This window comes from Leucoraja erinacea, chromosome 28 (genome assembly GCF_028641065.1).
Source record: "Leucoraja erinacea ecotype New England chromosome 28, Leri_hhj_1, whole genome shotgun sequence".
Lineage (NCBI taxonomy): Eukaryota > Metazoa > Chordata > Chondrichthyes > Rajiformes > Rajidae > Leucoraja > Leucoraja erinaceus.
The window spans coordinates 26,649,471-26,666,369 of NC_073404.1; the positions used below are offsets into that span (position 1 = coordinate 26,649,471).

At 41.9% G+C, this 16,899-nt stretch overlaps 1 protein-coding gene across 3 annotated transcripts in view; it reads right to left on the minus strand.

Annotated features, from left to right (window-relative positions):
* The window catches only part of LOC129710820 (rab effector Noc2-like), a 106,354-nt gene extending 89,844 nt beyond the window's left edge, over window positions 1-16,510 (minus strand). The window contains exon 1 of one of the 3 annotated variants that reach the window (XM_055658076.1): window positions 16,266-16,510. The gene's annotated coding sequence lies outside the window, so the exon portion shown is untranslated. Of the gene's footprint in view, window positions 1-15,943; window positions 16,163-16,265 lie in introns of those variants that run through there. The other 2 variants (XM_055658074.1, XM_055658078.1) reach the window with 2 other exon arrangements.
* Window positions 16,511-16,899: the final 389 nt, after the last annotated feature.

Genomic DNA, 16,899 nt, shown 5'->3' on the forward strand with positions numbered 1-16,899 from the left:
TTCCAACTAATCAAACGATTTTACAGAGATAGTGTTGATGGTAACTCTGAAGTGTCTACAGTAGTAGCTCACATCTCAAAAACACATAGGAAAGGAGAGATCACTGCTGCATAATAGACCAAGAGTTTTGTGTCAAGTTTGACGTCTACATTTTAGTTTATTGTCACGTGTGATTTGCTTAATATGCGTACCAATATGCATCAACTAGCAACAACCTAAAAATTACAAGAAACTTCGTTTTAGGATGCAGCATTTTAGTTTATTGTACAGTGAAAAGCTTTTGTTGCGTGCTATCCAGTCAGTGGAAAGATAATACATGATTACAATCGAGCCATTTACTTGATCATCAAACACTCTTTTTCGCAACTAAAAAAAAGGGGCCACTGTGTATAGCACAAGGGATATAGATATGCATCATCTCCACATGCATATCTGAGTTTGAACGCAAGCTCAAATGTCATATATCTGCAGGCTCTCAGTGCTTTTTACTGATTTTGAAAATGCTATACAACAAGGATATGCCGCAGTCTCTGCCTGAACACCAACCCAGTGTCCATGTGTAGTGATACCCATCGCATGGGAGTCACTCAGTCTGTGCGGACAATCGCAGGGAGGCGAGGAGGAGAGTGGGTGCAGCCATGCACAACCAAGAATGTGACACCATCCCCACTGCGGCCCACTTTCCATGCTTCAGAGCAGCAAGGAAACGACAGCTGTGACCTCTGCAGGCAGTTGGTAGAGTGTTACAGCCCATCAACCCAACTTGCCCATGCCAACCAAGCTGCCCCATCTATACTCCCACCTGCCCGTGTTTAGTCCATATCCTTCTAAACCTTCCCTGTCCATGCTAGTATCCATCATCAGAAAATGGCCAGGTTGCATTTTAACAAAATAATCAGGATGAAAATCACCCTCATCATTCATCAAGGGTAAATTTTGGAAATACACTTGCATTTACCTTCATCGCTGTGCATATGCATAACCCTCATCACCCACCTCATCCCAAACCTGGTACAATTTTTTAAAAATCGCATTTTATAAATGGAAGACTTAGGGCTATGTAACAACTGACTTTTTTTTTTTAATGTGAAAGGCACAACTTGAGGAACGAATGAATTTGGGCAAATTATTGCAAAAGCTTTCCACAAGTGACATATGACTAAATGTCAATTCTTATTATTACTGCATCATACAACTGCCACTGTGATGGAAGGTGAACATGGACTTTCATTTGACATTTACTTCCCACTCAATTGTTTCTATGTTTAGTACAAAAACAGACATAGCATGAATAACAAAAAGTGATTTGGAACCACAGATTTGCTTAATATGTGTACCAATATGCATCAACTAGCAACAACCTAAAAATTACAAGAAACTTAGTTTTAGGATGCAGCATGGAAACAGGCCCTTCAGCAGACCGAATCCACAACGACCATTGATCACCCGTTCACACTAGTTCTAGGTTATTCCACTTTCCTATCCATTCCCGACACAATAAAGGCAATCTACAGAGGCCAACTAGCCGACAAAACCCACACGTCTTTGGGATGTGGGAAGAAACCGGAGCACCCAGAGGAAACCCACTCAGTCACAAGGAGAATGTGCAAACTCCACACAGACAGCACCCGAGGTTAAGATCGAACCCAGATCTCTGGTGATGCGAGGCGATGCCAGATCTATAGGGTGATGCGATTTGGCAGCTTGTGTTCACCACTGTACCGTCTGGAAGTCCTGATGGCAGGAAGTAGAATGCTTGGTCTCCTCCCCTTCCTTAAAAACTCAAATCCCCCCGCCCTCGGGACTGTACCTTTTTTGGTACATGTGACATCATTAAATTGAACGTCGCCTTAAATTGAATCTTGCTGAAATCAGAGGACTGTACCTTAATTGGTACATGTGACAATTAAATTGAACCTTAAATTGAATCTTGGAAATCAGAGGAAAATATGTAGAGAAAGAATATTGGATGTCCACCTCCAGTTTAAATTCCATTTGGAATATTTTGGAGGGCCAAGAAACCAAGAATCCCAGCTTGTGCAATATGAGGAAAATAGGTTCCAATAAGAAATTCCAAACCATGTAATGCACCAGTTTTATCTACAGATATATGTCACAAGTGTGGGTATTAATAGAGATATCACAGAAACATAACAAATTAACATGGTCCTAATAGATTTTAATTCTCGCGGATTGGGTCAAGTAAAGGTGCCACTAATCTTCAGGCAGTTGCGTTTCAGGGCAGTGGTCTTAATGATACTTTTTGAAACCAAAAGAGAGAACAAGCTATGTTAGATTAATGATGAATAATGGTCTTGATGATATGTTCTGGAACCAAAAATAAAAGAACAAGCCTTATTAGGTTAACTATGACAAACAAAGCAGAAATATTAATTCACAATCAGACAGCAAGAGAATTTTGATGAAAGCAATGATAACTTTGCTACCATGCTTGAGAAGGAGAAGGAAGAGTCATAGAAACATAGAAATTAGGTGCAGGAGTAGGCCATTCGGCCCTTCGAGCCTGCACCGCCATTCAATATGGTCATGGCTGATCATCCAACTCAATATCCCGTACCTGCCTTCTCTCCATACCCTCTGATCCCCTTAGCCACAAGGGCCACATCTAACTCCCTCTTAAATATAGCCAATGAACTGGCCTCGACTACCCTCTGCGGCAGAGAGTTCCAGAGATTCACCACTCTCTGTGTGAAAAAAGTTCTTCTCATCTCGGTTTTAAAGGATTTCCCCCTTATCCTTAAGCTGTGACCCCTTGTCCTGGCCTTCCCCAATATCGGGAGCAATCTTCCTGCATCTAGCCTGTCCAACCCCTTAAGAATTTAGTCTCACAATAAATTCACCAAATTTTCCATGGATGAGAAATTAATTAATTGTGGTGAACTGTGCCAACTGCTAAAAGATGAACCAAGAGAGAGGCAGCGGGTGCTATTCAAAAGGAATACATTTAATGATACAGAACTACAAGGCAAAAACTCCCTTTGGTTTCCTCCTTTGTCAGAGAGAGGCTAAACGCAAATTGGAGGAGTCACCCACTCCTTCTCTCAAGAGATGCTGCCTGTCACTCCAGCTTTTTGTATCTATCTTCGGTTTAAACCAGCATCTGCAGTTCCTTCTTAAGGGTCTGTCCCACTTTCACGACCTAATTCACGACCTCTGCCGAGTTTGCCCTCGACTCATACTCGTAGAGAGGTCGTAGGTAGGTCGTAGAAGGCCACGATGCTAGTCGTAGGTACTCGAGGCATCAAGTAGGTCGGGGCGTTTTTCTAGCCTGATTAAAAATGTCCACAAGTACAAAAGGTCGTGAATTAGGTTGTGAAAGTGGGACAGGCCCTTTACACAAACTCCCTTTGAAAGTTTGGCAAACAAACAATAACAAATGTTTGAAACTGTATCAAACTAATGCACACATTAAAGTGGAAATCCAACAGACTGGAAAATGCGACAGGAAAGCATTCACTCCGAGAGAGTAAGGTGCAAAAATCAATGCTTGACAGAGAAAAGGTAATATCAAAAACGTGTTTTTAGCAACGAATATTGTTGTCCTAGTTTGTTTGATAGATTTTAAGCATTGGCTCATTCATTCGTGGATTTCTGAGCTTTGTTTCTGTGATTGGGAAGTTAATTTGTGTTCTCCATGAACGCTTAATACAGAACACATGTTGTTCATAATTCAATGTCTAAATGCATTCCTTGTGAACCAGATGAGGGAAGCCTGCAACCAATACTCATCACTCATGTTCCTCATTGTCCCAGGTTTGTCTGGATCTTTATGGTTGATTCTGCCGGCTGAGAATATCCTTGAGTAGGTTCATGGATAAGTTGCACACAGTAACAGAGGTGTGGACAGGCAAGATCAAGACCTTGGATGCACAAGGAACTGCAGATGCTGGTCAACACACAAAAGGGTACAAGGAGTAGCTCAGCAGGCCAGGCAGCCTCTGTCCATGTTCTCCAGAGATGCTTCCTGACCTGCTCAGTTACTCCAGCAAAGTGTCCTTTTGCAGACGCAGAAATCTTGAGTAAAACACAAAGTGATGGAGTCACTTGGCATCCCTTCTCCTTTAGAACCTTTGATAGGTGACAAAGCTCTGCCATCTATAAATAAAATATAAAACTGTTTCTCCCAGGAGACAACACAGAGTGCAGGAGAAACATAGAAAATAGGTGCAGGAGTAGGCCATTCGGCCCTTCGAGCCTGCACCGCCATTCAATATGATCATGGCTGATCATCCAACTCAGTATCCTGTACCCGCCTTCTCTCCATACCCCCTGAACCCTTTAGCCACAAGGGCCACATCTAACTCCCTCTTAAATATAGCCAATGAACTAGCCTCAACTACCCTCTGTGGCAGAGGCACAGAACTCAGCAGAAGTGACTCATGCTTTGAATCGGCGCCCTTCTTCAGACTGCAAGCGGTGCGGGGGGGGGGTGGGTGAAAGAGAGGAATGGCAAGACAAATCCTGGCGAGTAATAGGCGGACACAGGTGAGGGGGGTTATTTGATAATAACAGGTTGGACTGAGGCCAGAGACAAAAATTACAGAAGGTGCGAGACAAAAGATTTGAAGAATTACGATTTATGAAGCGAGAGGAAGGAAACCTTCACCCACCAGTGCTCCAAATATCCCGGATAGATTAAAACATCAATTGAAACAAGTAATTAAAATATAACTACTGTACCTGAAACATTAATAAGTGAATAAAATAAAGAAAGCACAAATAGCCTCTGAAAAAGCTTTGTACCTTCAATGAAATCACTCCTGTAGGATAAGACCAGAAGACATAGGAGCAGAATTAGACCATTCAAGTGTCTACTCTGACATTCAACAACAGCTGATCTACATTTCCCTCTCAACCCCATTCTCCTGCCTATTCCCCCTAACCTTTGACACACTTCCAAATCAAGAACCTAACAATCTTCGCCTTGAAAACACCCAATGTCTTGACCTCCACAGCCGTCTGTGGCAATGAATTCCACAGATTCACCACCCTCTGGCTAAAAAAAAAAAAAATTCATCCTCAACTCCATTCTTAATATTCATTCTTTTACTCTGAGGTTGTGCCCTCTGGTTCTAGACACTCCCATTATTGGAAACATTCTTTCCACGTTGACAAGTGGCATACATGTTACGTTAAGTCTGCATTACTTCCTTCCACTTACACCGAACCTGCCATCTCAACAATAATTCTGGCGAACCTCCAATGCATCTCTATATTGCAAATGTGATCTTCCTGAGTAAGGGAGACCAGATTTGTACACAACGTTCTAGATGGGCTTGCACCAGTGCTTTTGATAATTGGAGCAATTCATTTTTGATGTTATGTTCAAACCCTCTTGCAATAAAGGTCAACATACCATTTGCATTCCTATTTACTTGCTGAACCTGCATGTTAACTTTCAGTGATTGATGTACAAGTCATTCTACTCATTCAATCTTTCACCATTTTAAAAAAAGGTATTGGTTTGTTCTTCCTCTTATTATTATTATTACTATTATGTACATAAGTTATAGAAGCAGAATTAGGTCATTCAGCCCAACACGTCTACTCTACCATTCAATCATGGCTGATCTATCTTTCCCTCTCAACCATATTCTCCTGCCTTCTCCCCATAACCCCTGACACCCGCACAAATCAAGAATCATTATACTTATTATCACATGTACCGAGATACAGTAGAAAAACACTAGTTTTGCATGCCATCCTGCCAAATAAGAGTTCAATCAAACCGTACACAAGTACAACAGATAGTGCAAATAAGAGACAGGAAACAGTACAGAATATTGTATTAAAGTTAGGGACAAAATCAAATCATATGGCTGCAAGGATGTCGATTGGGAGGTCAGGAAACATCCGTAGCTTACGAGAGGTCCGTTCAAGAATCTGTAAACAGTGAGAAAGTATCTGTTGGTCAATCTGGTGGTCTGAGCTTTCAAGCTCTTGTGTCTTCTGCCCAATGGGAGAGGTGAGAAGAGGGCATGATCAAGGTGCAAGAGGTCCTTGTGTATGTTGGCAGCACTCCCAAGGCAACATAAGGTGTAGTCAGAATCAATGGGAGGGGAGGCTGGTTGCATGATGGACTGGACTGTATCTATAACTCTCTGCAATATCTTATGGTCTTGGGCAGAGCAGTTGTTGCACCAAGTTGTAGTGCATCCGAATAGGATGCTTTCCATGGTGCATCTTTGAAATTGGCAAGAGATATTGGAAACATGCCAAATTTCCTAATCTTCTGAGGAAGTAGAGGTGACGGTGTGCTTTTTGGTCATGGAATCAATGTGGTTGGACTAGGACAGACTGTTGTTGATAATTAAGCTTAGGAACATTATCGGGTAGCGCAGCGGTAGAGTTGCTGCCTTACAGCGCCGGAGACCTGGTTCCACCCTGACCACGGGTGCTGTCTGTACAGAGTTTGTATTCCCCCCCTTGGGTTTTCTCTGAGATCTTCCGTTTCCTCCCACACTCCAAAGGCGTACAGATTTGTAGGTATATTGGCTATGTACAAGTGTAAATTATCCCTGGTGTGTGTAGGATAGTGTTAATGTGCAGGGATTGCTGGTCAGTGTGGACTTGGTGGGCTGAAGGGCCCCGTTTCCACGCTGCTCTAATGAAGCTCCAAGCCATCTCCACTTTAGCACCATTGATGCAAACTGGGGCGTGCACAACACCCTCTTTCCTAAAGTGGATCACTAGCATTTTGTTGACATTCAAGGAGAGGTTGTTGTCTTGATACCATATTATCAAGTTCTCTATCGCCTTCCTGTACCCCATCTCATCATTATGTGACATGCAGCCCACTACTGTGGTATCATCTGCAAAATTGTAAATTGAGTTATATCAGGAGTTGCGAGTGTATGGGAAATACAGCAATGGCTGGTAACAAATCCTTGCAGAGAACCAGTGTTGAGTATTATCATGAAGGATGTTTCGTCACCCATTCTTATTCATTGCAGTCTATGATTCTAGTTGGAATTAAAATGTTTTGAGTGTTGCTTATTTACTTGGCCTTTCTGTAAATACATCACACCCCCCCTCCCCCCTCCCCCAACAATCACAACCAGCAGAGACTGGCCCCAGATTCCTACTCTGTTTTCCCTGCTTCGAATCAATTCGCAATCCACACTAGTAAATAACCCCCAATTAAAAAGCACTCCCATTTTTTAACAATCCCTAGTGTGGTTGCCCAATCAAAGTTATAAAACTCCAAATACTCTACATGAGTTTGCTTTATTCTTCCTGTCAGCTACAACCTTAAATTCCAACACGTTTGTCTAACACAATTATTCTTTCAGAAATCATGTTGACTGGCCATTGTGTAACCAATCTGGAAAGACTTGTTGGACAAGAACTATTTGGTTCCAACATTTCTTGGTGAAAGAAAGAAGGAAAAAAAAATGTGAATACATCTCCAATCTATTGATAACGGTTGAAAATATATGTGGCCAGCTGAGACCACCGGCTCAAACTATGATTTCTGCAGCCAAATGTATTTACAATACTTTCGACATTGACCTTGAGGGGAAAATCTGGAAGACTTCTTTCAACAATATTGACATCTCAGTGAACTTCCCAGAGACATAATCAGAAATAGAGTATGCTGAGCTGGAGGAAGAATGCTGGGAAAAATGACTAAAAAGCTTCGTACAAGACACAAGTTGAAGGACTAGAGAGGTTTAGATAAGAAGTTCTAGATGTACAAGGTTACCCAAGACTCTGTAATGATGCAGCTACCAATGGCAGAATGGAAGGATTAAAGCAATATAGAAAATACCAGAGTCAGACTAAGAAAAATCTTAGAGACACAAGCATCCGTAGATGCTGGAACCTTGCATAGAACTCAAAGTAGTGGAGTAACTCAGTGGATCAGGCAGTATCTCTGGAGGACATTAATAGGTGACAGTTTGGGTTGAGTTCGGAATAGCAATATTGCTAACAGCATCACAGACTATTACATATAAACTGACCCCAAATGATATTTATAATAATCTCTACAGAAGCTCCATCTGGATGTCAGTTACAGGGGTCAACTATTCTACTACTGAGGTTCAGAGCCTGAATTTAAGTGTTATTAATTAGAGCTGGCTCAGAATGACTCTCTCCCAAATTCCAATCTAGGAAAATGCTGATATAAAAAGAGCCACACTTTGTACATGCACATTTTATAAATGTTGTTTAGTATTCAGAAAGAGTTGCCATTCTGGGAAGCAGAAGGTCTCATTATATTCATCACTCGTGCTTAATAGCACATAATGTCGCGGTTACCCGTTAAAATGAGTCAGCCACAAACCCAGATGTAGAATTTACAATAATATGCCTTGTTGAAGTTGTTTTTGTTTTAGTTAATTAGTGTAACACATTTAACACAATAACACTGACGGCACACGGACATCACAATATTTTTTGCTGCAAGAAATTAGCCAAATGAATATCCAAATAACATAAGCAATCAAAAGCTATTCTGGATATTTACAACAGGTTGGTTTAGTAATTCTGGGTTATATCCTTCTAGATTCAAGACCCATTGCAGATTTGAATATGTAGTACTTCAGTCAACAGAAGCGATTTGAATGTACAGCATTTCAGTTAATGAAGTGCTTGACTAATCTTCTGGAATTTTTTTGAGGATGTGACAAGTAAAATGGATGAAGGGGTGCCAGTGGATGTAGTGTATCTAGACTTTCAAAAAGCCTTTGATCAGGTCCCCCACGGGAGACTGGTGGCTAAAATTAGAGCATATGGTATTGGGGGTAGGGTGTTGACATGGATGGAAAATTGGTTGGCAGACAGGAAGTAAAGAGTAGGAGTGAACGGGTCCTTTTCAGAATGGCCTGTGTGGCTGTATGGTAATTTGAGTTTATACCTTAATTGGTACACGTGACGATAAACAGACCTTTGAACCCTTTACACCGTTGGGTCGTAACTGCGCAAGTGAAATACGAGGTGCTGTTCCTTCAGTTTGCATGTGGCCTCACTCTGCCAATGAAGGAGGCCCAGAACAGTATCGGCATGGGAAGGGGAGTTGAAGTTGTTAGTAACCGGGAGATCCAGTTGGCCTTGATGGACCGAGCTCAAGTCTTTATCAAAACGGAATCAACGTTGGTGCATCAAAAAGAGAAAAGCCTGCACAAAATGGCCTGCACGAACTATGCTAGCCAGAAGAATGACAAGTTGTACAATAAATCACGTCATTATTTTCAAATTTTACTTTTAATTTCTTCATACATATGGGAAAGTATTAATTGTTTCCTCAAGATTACAAATGTAAACATTGGAACCAAACGCAGGATTAAATAAATGGTGCTTAAAGTTCTCCACTTGCTGGATATTTAAGCAATGTGGCAAGTATGTAGAGAAGTCGACATGAAATGCATTTGGATTATGTTCCTAGATTAGGCTCTTAAGAGGAACAGTGGTTTAAGATGGAAAATAAAGCATTATCCATCAGAGTATGAATGCGTAAGGCATCAGGCTGCAGAAGTGTCTCATCCCAAAACGTCACCTATCCATGTTCTCCAGAGATGCTCCCAGTTCTGCTGAGGTACTTGAGTCTTTTTCTTGTAAGCAAGCACGCAGCTGCAGTTTCTTGTTTCTATATAATGTTTAAGGCATGTTTTATTTTATAAATCCTCAATTCTCCATCGATGAGATAAATTGCTCGTGTCATTGGTGGCGAGAATGTTTAGGATTCAAACTCTCACCCTCGATTTTCTTAAGATATGCAAACGACTCAAAAGTGGGTGTGGAAGACCAATTTCAAAATGTGCAAACCGCACAAGAGCACAGAGAAACACAAAAAGATTGGTGCGAGGCGTTCAAGAGAATGCAGATAGATGGACATGGAAGGTGAAATTCAATGCAGAAAAATGCATGCAATTATATTTTGATAGGCATATTGATAGGCATAATGCAAAAATGTCCCACAGATCACTCAGTTCCCATAAAGAGAGGATGGGAACTGAGGGATGTATGGGCAATATTTGCATTAAATCACAAGACACTATTAAAAAGCAGCTTCCAAGTCCAATGGCTTTAGTTATTGCACAAAGCGCTTCGCCAGTATCAAAACTCTGTTAATAATATCACATTTTACCTATAAAATCCCATGCGGTCGTTTGAGGTTTACAACTTGCACTTAAACCTCCTGGCCCTGCTTCCGGCACCTTGAGGGTAAATAATAAAAGAATGTGCGTGGGGGAATAAAACTGCTAGAAATTAAAATGAACTGCAAATGCAGGTTTAAACCGAAGAAAGACGCAAAATGCTGAACTAAGTCAGCGGGACAGGCAGCATCTCTGGGGAGAAGGAATGGGTGGCATTTCGGATCGAGACCATTTTTCAGAAATAACTTACTGAACCAAAGAAAAGGCCACATGATCAGCGCATGTGTCAAGAAATGCACTTTGAAAAATTTAAAAAATCAACAAGTTTCTTTTGCATTATGTTATTTTTTAAATCAATTTATATTAATTTTTCCCCCACTTTAATTCTGAAAGACCAATTAAATTTTTGGATAGTGATGCGACTCCTGTAAAGGCAAATTTCCATCGTCGAATGGCTTTTACATGTGCCTCATCTGCATTCAACCCCAGAGATCTCCAAGAGAACTCCCTCAGTATAATATTTTCTGAAAGTGAAGTAACAGGAGCTTCCAAAAAGTCTTCTTAGATTTGAAAGAGAAATATTCTCAGTTCCAACGATACCCATCTCATCTTACAACAATGTTGAACACTTTTGGAATTGTTGTTGGGACTCCTCTACACGGTCAACATATGGTGCAAATAATCCGCCAGCTACAAATAAATACACACAACAACAAGTGCCTACGGGAAAGCTGTGGATCGCTGCAATCATAGCATGTTACTTTACGAAAACTCACTTAGCAATGACTTTGAGGAAGAAGTGGGTTCCAGGAAAGCAATAAAGGCTATTTTACCATTAGAATAATTGGATGATAACAGCAATAGAGTACAAAACATCTTTGTTAAAAGCAAAATGCGATCAATAACTCTGGAGGAACTCTACTTGATAATGGCTAATTTTTCACTGTTACCATGGCATTTTTAATCGTCTCTTTTGCCCCATCCATCAGTTTAATTAAGGCATCACACCTCAACCAGTTCTACAATAGTTGGGTTCATAATCTTTTGAGCCCTTTACAATAGTATTCTTTTTTATGTGGATAATGTAAATAAACATTTCTCATGTTTGGAAAATTCTGGAGAGTAGTGCACTTTATATTAACATAATGACACTAAATTCTTTAAAATTAATGGCAATTACTATAAGTATGTTTAACAATGGACAAAATGTATACAATCCACAACACACAAGGACACACAAAATAGGAACCTAAAGCAGGCTACAGGGTCTCTCCAAACTATGATATTCAATAAAACCTTAGTTGATCTGATCCTTGGCTCCAAAAGTTCATTCTTGATACCTTTTGATTGCCCTGTATATTAAAATTGTTTCTTCAGAAAAACTCCAGTAATCCAACTTGGTAGTACCAGAAGAAGTCTGAAGAACTGGGTCTCGACCCGAAACGTCACCCATTCCTTCTCTCCAGAGATTCTGCCTGTTCCGCTGAGTTACTGCAACATATTGTATCTAGCTTTGATTTAAACCAGCATCTGCAGTTCCTTCCAACACATTGGTCATACCAGATCAAGGGTCAAGAGAATGACGAGTGTTTTATTGTCATATGACTAGATCACATCCCGGATTAACAAGTGCACCAGATGATAAACTTTCAGGAGTTCTGCAACATCTCACATCTGACGAAAATAATTCCGAATTCTCAAACTTTGCAGCATGTTGGGAGAAGAAATCCCTTCTCACCTCAATTATGTGTCATCCCCATATCTAGAGACAATACCTCCTAGTTTTGGAACACCAGGGAAACAAACTCACAGCATCCACCCTGTCAAAATCTGTTGGAATTTGTTTCAATTAGATCATTTCCCCTTGTTTTAAACTCCAAAGAACACAGGCATACTTTGCTCAACTTTATCTCCTTGGACAGCCACCTCAACCCAAAACTAACCTTCATGGCACTACTTCTAAGCCAAAAATATCTTTGTTGGTTAACTAAAACGAAAGCTGTGTGCAATACCCCAGTCAACCCCTATTGTGGTAATTTCCTTTGCAATTAAGGTCAACATTTCATTTGTGTTTTTAATTACTTCCTCTGCCTGCATGCTAATTTCATTTTTTGCATGCAGGCAGATTTCATTTTTTCATGCTAATTTCATTTTTTGTACAAGGATACCGAGATAATTTCTGAATATCAATATTTATAGGATATGTCAGTTCATAATCCAACGTGTTTGTCTAGAACATTTTTCACTTAAAAATTCCTCACTCAATCGTGCCCCTTAATTATCTATTACTTTGTGCAATTTCAGTTGCTTCTGCCGTGAAGAGTCACAAAACATTAATTTACGATACTGCCACTTCCAAGTGCCCAAATATTAATTCACTGATTCCATAGAACCAATTGTTATTAGTGTTCCTCTTTCTTATTATTTACCTGTAATACTTCCTTTATTAGTTTCTTATATTCCATTGTCACCTCCTTTATCATTTTTTTTAATACACAAAGACATACAAATTATTCCATTTAATGCAAAAGGATTTAGAAATCTCTACCTTCGAACGCTGTACCTAAAAACAGTAAAATTCCATTAATCCAGCATGTTTGGGATATCGATGGTGCCAGACCACAGATTTCCTGGACTATTGGATGTTATTCCAATTAAAACCCCAACACGCTTTTAACTTTTTTAGGATGTTGCACAGTAGTATACATTTTCCTGAATGAACTCATCAAGGGAGCACATGAAACACATGAAACGGGACCCTGGTGAGATTCAAGGGAACGCAGTAAACAAAACCCAGTGAGTTTAAAGGAAGCACAGGAAATGTCAGGTAGGTGACCCAGATAATGAACTATTGTGATTTCTAAATAATTAGTTAGCGATTTATCAGAGTTTGCCTGTATCCTTCTGACATTTGCCTTTTGTTTAATCGACTGTATTTGTCAAGGGATAAAAACACTAAAGCCAAAACCAAATCACATGAATTTCTTCTTTATCTGCTATCTTTGTAACCTCGTCAGCACCATTTGTAGCGATTATTTGCATACCTCGGGTGTGCAAGCAAAGAATTTCACTGTGCCTTGTCAAATGTGACAATAAAGTATTCCATTGCATAGCTACCCAACCACAGATTTGCAATTCCTTCCGATGGACAACATTATCACCTGCAGATTTTGCATATTAGTGTCATGTTGTTCATTGCAGCTAATGGGTCTGGCACTTACATAAGATAATGGGTATTTACACATTCAGCTCAAGATTGCTGTCATTAATCATCTGACCTTTGGCAAATTTCTTCTCCAGAATAACACTTGCTCCCAACCTGCAGCACGGCTAGAATTAAGATGTCATTGCAATTATGGAAATGTGGTCGAGAGAAGGGCAGGACTGGCAGCTTCATGTTCCGGATTATATAAGTTTCAGATGTGACACAGAGGAGCGGAAAAGAAAACGAGGAGTTACACCGCTGATTATCATAAGACATGACACCCAAATTAGACCATTTGGCCCAATGAGTCTGTCTCGCCATTCAATCATGACCCATCTATTTTTTTCCCTCTCAATCCTTCACCTGCCTTTCCCCCCCTGTTACCTTTGGTACCTTTACTCATCAAGAACCTATCAATCTCAGTTTTAATAGAGTCCTATGAGGAACAATCAAGTCAGGGGTGGTTCATTGTCATTTGCACCAAGAATGGAACATTTAATGTTTTACTTGCTGCAGTTTTACAGGCCCAATAACACAGCGAATAAATATGCAATAAACAATAATACAGCAGCAATACGAGCTAACTAGACCATAATGGTGTATACTCAACTTTTCTTTGAGAGGAAATAGGGCAGGTGGTGGAGGGAGCATTTGATGTTCGGGAAGGAACTGCAGCTGCTGGTTTAAACCGAAGATGGACACAAAATGCTGGAGTATCTCAGTGGGACAGGCAGCATCTCTCGAAAGAAGGAATGGGTGATGTTTCGGGTCGAGACCCTTCTTCAGACTAGTCAGGGGAAAGGGAAAATGAGAGATATAGATGATGATGTAGAGAGATAAAGAACAATGAATGAAAGATATGCAAAAAAGATACGATGATAAAAAGAGGCCATTGTTAGCTGGTTGTTGGGTGAAAATGGGAAGCTGGTGTGACTTGGGTGGGGGAGGGATATATAGAGAGAGAGAGGGAATACCGGGGTTACTTGGAGTTAGAGAAATCAATATTCATACCGCTGGGCTGTAAGCTGCCCAAGTGAAATACGAGATGCTGTTCCTCCAATTTACGTTTAGCCTCACTCTAACAATGGAGAAGACCCAGGATGGAAAGGTCAGTGTGGGAATGGGAAGGCGAATTAAAGTGTTTAGCAACCGGGAGAGCAGGTAGGTTCAGATGGGCTGAGCGAAGGTGTTCAGCCTGAACCTGCAGGTGTCATATGTGATAGGAGCAGAATTAGGCCATTCGGCCTGTCGTCTACTGTTCCATTACATCATGGCTGATCTCCCTCTCCCTCCTAACCCCATTCTCCCCATTTTGGGTTCAACGTCCATAATTCTGCAAGTTAAGGTAATTGAAAGTTTAAGAAGTGTTTGTGTTCTTGAAACACACTCATTGGAGTCATACTCAGGTGATGATGGTTTGTTTCAGCCAGTTAGATCAAATGGCGACAAAGCATCCATGGTCATTGAACCTAGAACCAGCAGGGCTTCAGTTCAGTTTAGTCTATTGTCACGAGTACCGAGGTACAGTGAAAAGCTTTTTGTTGCATGCTAACCAGTCAGCAGAAAGACAATACATGATTACAATCAAACCATATACAGTGCATAGATACATGATAAGGGAATAACATTAAGTGCAAGGTAAAGCCAGCAAGCAAGGATAGTCCGAGGGGCATCAAAGAGGTAGATGGGGTAGGATGATTCAGTTGCCTGACAACAGGCAAACCAGGCTTAAACCAGAGACATTAGAGAAGGGTCCCAACCCAAAAGGTCACCTATTCTTTTTCTCCAAAGATGCTGCCCGACCCGCTGAGTTACTCCACTTTGTCTATCTTTTCTCTCCTGATAGTATTGAGCATTAAAAAGGAGCAGCTTCCGTTTAGAAAAGAAATCTATTTTGAAATGTCATATTTACAATCTGGAATAACGTTCAGAACACCAAACCCTCTGCTTCCTCCCACATCCACAACTCTGAGTAGCTGTTCAAAGGCCATAAGACAATTTGCAAAGCGAAACATTGAAATCAGGAAATACCAGCTTGTGCGTGATCATGTTATTAACCCTGGTCATAATCAATGCCAGAGCATTTGAGATGTAGAATCGCTGAAACACAAAAGCAACCGGTTGCCACAGGGACCAGAGGGAGATAAGAATCTTGCAATCAACATCAAACGCTCATGAAATACACTGTATTTGGGAGTTGCACGCAGTGCACGGGAAGGGTATTTACAATCTGGCATTGGAAGGAAAAAAGTACAAAGAAAAAAGTTAAACAAGAAGAGCAGGAAGGCGCCCAGTTGATAAATGTACAATCACAGTGGGGGAAATATGTTCAGTTCTGCTATTTAAACCGTCCAGGCAGCAAGATGCGATTTACAACGAGGGTGGCTGGAAAGCAAGTCTACTAGAACACCGGCCCGCCATCGGGACCCGTCTCGCAGAGCTGAGTTCACTGCTCTGAACTATTGACAGGCCTCTTGTGGGAAGAGCCGGAGCAGGCAGGCAGGCCGGCGGTGACTCCCGGGATACCGGACACCGTGCCGGCCACAACTCCCACCCCAACCCGCAGTCCAGTGCAAGGGAGACACAGACACGACAAACACCCACACCGGCCACTTACCGGACACAGGGTGGCGGAGCCGGGGCGGGACGAGATGACACGTCTCCCTTATGTTGGATAGTCTCTCCCTCTCTGAGCCCGGGGAGGGTTCTCTGACTGCTGAGCTGAGACGAGAGTTGAGCAAGGGAGAGCCGAGGGGGTGGAAGGAAGGGTGGGGTCGCGACCGCCCGGTAAATGATCCGAACTCTCTCTGTCTGTCTGTCTGTCTGAGAGAGAGAGAGAGTGTTTGACTGGGAGGATGCATCATCCCCGGTGGGGGTGGGAGCGGCCACGGACGGAGGCGTCAGATCCACCCCGCGAACTTTATCCCGGCGCCACTCACCTGCCGCCACCACCATCACACTTGTAAACCGTCCAGCACCCGCGGTTCCTTCCTGCACTGCTGTTAAAGTTGCCGGACTGTACTGTTGCTGTGTTTGCAAATGTTTATAGCAACCTGGCTAAACCTCCCTGCAAATACTGGTCCAGGCTGCAAGATTCATTGTGTTCCCCGCGCTAGTTCTGCGCCGTATAAAACACGCGGGTTTTATTTATTTATTTGCATTTGTTTTTTTCGTTCTTAATGTAAAACATTGTAATGTTTCTCTGGGGTTTCTGCAAATGGTTGTTGTTGTTATTGGTGTTACCGCCCAGGAGCCTCGCGTGCGTCATCTGCCGTTCTCCTCCCATTAGTGCAGCCGGCCAGGTGTGTTGGCCTCACCTGGGGCGGGAGCAGGTGAGCTCACCTGGGGGAACGCTCAAAAGGAGAGCAGACCACGCAGCTCTCCCTCCCGGGGGAGACTGTTTCTCTTCAAAGGGGCATCGAGGAAAAAAGGGCCGAGAGTTTCAGAATAGAGGGGTGCCCATTTAGGATGCGGGTGGGGAGGAATGGGGTGCAGATGACACAAAGCTGGGTGGCAGTGTGAACTGTGAGGAGGGTGCTGGGTGAGTGGGCAGATGCAGTTTAATGTGAATAA